The sequence below is a fragment of the Lampris incognitus genome, chromosome 3 (assembly GCF_029633865.1).
Source record: "Lampris incognitus isolate fLamInc1 chromosome 3, fLamInc1.hap2, whole genome shotgun sequence".
NCBI classification, from domain to species: domain Eukaryota; kingdom Metazoa; phylum Chordata; class Actinopteri; order Lampriformes; family Lampridae; genus Lampris; species Lampris incognitus.
The window spans coordinates 91,688,178-91,694,177 of record NC_079213.1 but is presented as its reverse complement, the minus strand read 5'-3'; positions in this window follow the sequence as shown (position 1 = coordinate 91,694,177).

The window sequence follows — 6,000 nt, the reverse complement described above, 5'->3', positions numbered from 1 at the left end:
AGTGGCATGGTGGCGCAGTGGTTAGCGCTATTGCCTCACAGCACAAAGGTCCTGGGTTCAAACCCCGGGGTTGTCCAACCTTGGGGGTCATCCAAGGTCATCCTCTGTGTGGAGCTTGCATGTTCTCCCCGTGTCTGTGGTGGGTTTTCTCCGGGTGCTCCGGTTTCCCCCACCATCAAAAAAGACATGCATGTTAGGGTTAATTCTCCTGGCTGTGCCCTTGACCTGAGGCATGGCAAGATGAACTGGAATTGGTCCCTGGGTGCTGCACAGCGGCTGCCCACCTAGCTACACAGCTAGGATGGGTTAAATGCAGAGTGTAATTTCCCCACAGGGATCAATAGAGTATACAAACTCCACACAGAGGATGACCTGGGATGACCCTCAAGATTGGACTACCCCAGGGCTTGACTCCAGGACCTTCTTTCTAAATTCTTTGGTGATGAATACTATGGAAAGGAAGAGGGAGATAAACACCAGTTTGATGATGATTAACTTGAGGAACACTGGAATTGGGACACATGGATGGGAGAGGAAGACTATGGTGGTGAGGAAGAATAATATTTTGGCGAGGAATATGATGAGACCCAAGAGCCCCACTGTGATGACCAAGGTTTCATTGTGTGAATGTGTGTGTGTGTGTGTGTGTGTGTGTGTGTGGGGGGGGCTGTGATGGTCTGACAGCCTGTCCGGGGTGTGTCCCCGCCTGCTGCCCAGTGACTGCTGGGAATGGCTCCAGTATCCCTGCGACCCTGAGAGCAGGATAAGCGGTTTAGATAATGGATGATGGCTCAATAAAGTATCTCAAAATAAAAAATATCAAAGCATAAGAATTGCACCCGGGTGATAGGGAAATATAAATACAGAGCATGCTGTCAACGAGTATTTTACTATAGGTGTTCATTTGTATGATGTATAGATTATCTGGTCTCACACCTGAGAAACCACAGTAATCAATTCTATTTGCAAAGGTGTAAAACTTGCGCATTGCTGGTATAATTCAGTCAATTGAAAATGGTGTTGGGGGGGGGGGAGCAGCAAGCAGCAAATCATCAACCACTTTTTGAACTCTGCTCAAATAATGGTCTTTGCGGTTTCTCTCGATCAACTTAAATGTTGTTCATTATACCAAATGCCTAATCAATTAGACGCTTCCTTCTCTATGGCAATAAACTGAACCAGCACACCTCAATCATCGCAGTAATTTAAATACAGCAAGCATGAGGAAAGCCAGTCTCAGCCAGTGAGAACATGGTGCATAAATCTCCCTTTCCTTTGTCTGTAAAAATGTAGGAGGAAGGCAGCCGGGCCCCAGCACCAGGTGATTTACACCGATATCCACCCTTGTCATTACTCCCGCAAAAACACCCCAAATGATCTTGACTCATTTCCCCACTGAGACGGCCATCACTTGCATCTGAAAATTTCCCAATCAATCGGGCACGTTACGTTTCCGTATTGTCCCCAGGCAAGAATGATGGATAACACGTGGTGCTATTTTATCACCTGCATATGTTTTTTTGACTTCTGAGATTCATCCCCTTCCAAACTTCTAATGACAGCCTGCCTGTGACTACACCTGAGCCTATTGTGCATATGAGTTACACACTAGCCTCCGTTGCGGATTGAATTATATGAGATACCTCCAGGATATCTCCTCATGCCTCTTGTGCTTTTCATAATCCTAAGCAGGTTCGTTAATAAAACTCATAAAAACCCTTTGTCACACGCCCGCTGCAAGATTACACTGACACACGGGTGCGGGTATTTTTCATGAGGAGATATTGTTTTGTCTGGCTGTTTTAGTTTGAAACCTTATGGTTTTATGGATGGGTAGAGACGCAGAGGCTTACAGCAGGGGAGGAGGGAGAAGTTTGGTTGGATGAGGCCCAGGTCGGTGATATCCTATTATGTAGTCTGTCACTTTGAGTAACCCAGGGAGCGTGACAACCGAATGCATCTGATACGCTCTATGCTTTTACAGCAAGAATAAGATTTGCTATTGTCTCAGAACAGGGGTCAGTTGGTAGACAAAACATGTTGGGGTGTCCGGCTTCATTGTACCGCCTATGCTTTTTTGTTTGTTTGTTTGTTTATTTATTTATTTATTTATTTATTTATTTATTTATTTATTTATTTATTTGTTTGTTTATTTGTTTGTTTGTTTGTTTGCTTCCATGTGCAGTCATTTTGTCTTAAACCCTAGAAATGAATACAAATGCCAACTGTCAAATACACTCACTGTTAAGACGCTCTGGTACTCTAAGCTTAAATGGCGAAAAAGTCTACCAAGTCTATCTAGATCAGGGCCTTTTTAGCTGATGAGTAACTGGAAAGTGGCTGGTTTATGATTCAAGACTAGTTGAGGGAATGTGGGTGGGGGGAGGTAAGTAAAATGCCCTCTGCTTCCTTGTGAACTCCTGTGAGGTTAACTGGAAGCACTTCACCCTCGGTTGCCTCGGTGAAGCTGCACAGTGGCCAACAGGAGGAGACTGATTGACATGGGATGCTCCACAGTGTGAACGAATGTGTTTAATTTTACAACAGGAGGCTGCTGTGTACTCAGTTATTTACTCACTGGCTTTGCTGTGCAGATCTCAGACACGGTACCACTGCAGTTTTACAATGCTGTCTTATGGCGCCATGGAATATGATCATCAGATGTGTTTTAACAAGTCTGATTCAACCCTATTATCTCATCCACATATTCAGAAGAGTAAACAAAAATGTCCCATATTATTGTAACCGAGCATATTTCTGCCCGCTGCAGGATACGAACCAGGGTTGTATTGCGCGACTATTGTATTGTACTGTACAAGGCGACATTATTAACCGCTCGACCAAAGGGGCTGACCCCCTGGCCAATTGGCCAGTGAGTCTTTTTAGTAGTTTACAGTAGTCACCCTCTCCCAGAAGCGCGCCCTCGAGCTTCTTTATTCCCACGCTCCGAAGAGACTTATGAGGATCTGCACGCTTCCAGACACTTCTGAGTCCCACCGCTGCCATCGATGTAACTGAGCATATTTCTGCCTGCTGCGGGATTTGAACCAAGGTTGTACTGCACCATGAGGCAACATCGCTAACAGCTCGACCGAAGGGGCTGACCCCCTGGCCAATCGGGCAGTGAGTCCTTTTTAGTAGTTAGCATTATAAACAATGGTCGATTGCATTGCTGAGTTACTTACTAGTTCAACTTGCAGCACTGACCAACTTGCTTACCATAGGCAGTAGTAATTTTCGCTAAATTGAGAATCACATCACTCATTACAAAATGTATATGGAAAAAGAAGTCTCCTAGAGTTCGCTTGTCTCTTTTATATCTTCCATTTGATACAGGGGGGTTGAAGTGTCCAAATCTTCATTGGTATTACTTGGCAGCACAGTTGAGAACTATAATGTTCTATTTTTCTGCTGGAGATACTCCATCATGGATGGATATAGAGTCATGCTCCGTTCAGATACCATTAAATGTATATCTGTATTCAGCCAAGCTAAAACACCTCAGAGCACATACTGCCCATCCTATAGTGGTTAATGTATGGTATGAGGTAAATAAATATATGAATATATCTAACTCCTTGTCACAACTCAGTCCAATTTGGGGCAATGTTTCATTTAAACCAGGCAAGTTGGATGCTGTATTACAACTATGGGCAAAGAAAGGACTAAGCAAAATATCTGTCCTTCATAAAGAACATGTTCTAATTTCTTTCAAGGAAATCTCCTTAACATATAACATCCCAAGAAAGCATTTTTTTTAAATACCTGCAATTGATGAGTTTTATTTCTTCTATGCAATATGAGTCATTGGCTATTCCTGAGCTTTCATCCTTAGAAGAAATTATTACCAAAAATTGCAACAGTAAAGGTTTGATTTCATTAATATACAACTGGCTTGCATCTGGCTCTAATGAGACCTCAGTATCCAAACTTGATGCATGGAGGGTAGATTTAAAAGAGGACATTTCAAATAACGATTGGAACATATCCTGTGAGAAGGCTCAGACACGAACAGCCAGCACTAATTTACAGCTACTTCAATATAACTGGTTGATGCAGACTTATATAACCCCTGTCAAATTGAGTAAATATAACAGCAATTTACCTGCCACATGTTTTAAATGTAATGAGGCTCAAGGAACATTTATACATTGTGTGTGTGGGAGTGTGACAAAATTAAGAGATTCTGGAGAGAGGTGATTAATACAATCATGATCATTTTGTCTGCAAATATGCCACTAGACTTCAGGATGATATTGTTACACATGCATCCAACAGATCTCAACTTGAGAATTAAAGAATATACATTTATTGATTTTGCTCTACTGCAGGCAAAATGATTGATAGCTTTGGAAGAACACTGTTGCACCTACAATTGGTGCTTGGATTAAGAATATGGTACACTGTATGTCAATAGAGAGAATAACATATGTACCTTGAAAAATAAAATGGATGTTTATGAAGGAATCTGGAAACCATTCATTGACTTTATAAAAAAAATGGAGATATAGGGGGGCGCTTACAGGGGGAAAACTTAGGACAGGGTACTTAAAGAATGTAGGGTACAAAGGTAGACTCCAGAAGGGGATGAAGGCATGTTTTGAAATTTCGTTTTAATGATGTAATTTTTTTGTCTGTGTACATCTTTATTTTGTTCGAGGTACCATTGAATTGTGTGATTGATTTTGTCATATGTGTTATATTCATTTTGGCTCTAAATGCAATGGAGATGTTAAGAGAGAGCAAGTGAATGTTGGGGGTCGGGGGCATGTTTTTTTGTTGTTTTTTTGTTTTGTTTTTGTTTTTTGGTTTGTAAAAGTAAAAATCAATAAAGACACTGTTGGAAAAAAAGAATCTTTTGCTAAATTACCCAGACAGTGCAAGTCATAGATAATAGGGAATCAGGTACACAGTCTGAGGCACTCTACGGTTTTGTAATTGTTGTTGTCGTCATTGAAAGGACAGGTTTATCACAGGAGAGCCCAACTTTAAATGCATGGATGGAAATTATAATGGCCATTAATGGAGAAAATAACAACATCTGTCAATCATAACTTGGAACAATTTGTTTTACACTGGGAAAAAATGGTTTAACTACGTAGCACCCCATAGGCCCGATTTTATTTTCACAAATCAATGATTATGTTGTAAAGAAAATATCACTCCCTACCTGTACATATTTTTTCTCCCCTTTGTTTGTTCTTTCTTTTCTGTGTGTAAAAAAAATAAAAAATTTAAAAAAAAATCTGTCAGACCAGCTTGATTAAAGTGTGTCGTGGATTCTTTTTGGATGCATTGTTCCAAAGCAAAACACCAAAATATGAAAGTCATTCTGGATGTGTATCTGTTTGTACCAAGATTAATCATTTATGTATGCTGGCTATACATTTGGGGGGAAAAAATGCACCTTTGACAGGTCGTGTTTACTCAAGACCTCCAAATGAGCATTTGCTCTAGCCCTAACCTAGCTCTTATCTTTACTTTGGTTGTGCCACAGGGACTTTTCTTGGGTTTCCAGGTTTGAGCTGTAGAATGGGTCACTTGGTGACTCCTTCAAGGACTGATGATGTGCTGATGAACTTTTGAATTATTAATGTCATGAATGCTGCAGTGATGACGCTGTGCTTTTGTTGTCATTGCTGTTTTAGGTCTTTTTTATTTTTGGTCTTTTGTACTTGTTCATTTGTATTAATGTTCCTCAAAGAAACAATAAAAACTTAAATTAAAAACAGGTTTAAGGATTGTATTCCATGGCCCCATAAGACGCCATAGTAAAGCTGTGTCCAGCAGTAGTCACGTGTCCCAGATCTCGGTGGTGCAGTGGTTAGCGCAGTTGCCTCACAGCAAGAAGGTCCTGGGTTCGAACCCCGGGATTGTCCAACCTTGGGGGTCATCCAACCTTGGGGGTTATCCAACCTTGGGGGTCATCCAACCTTGGGATTCATCACCGGTCGTCCTCTGTGTGGAGTTTACATGTTCTCCCTGTGTGCAGTGGGTTTT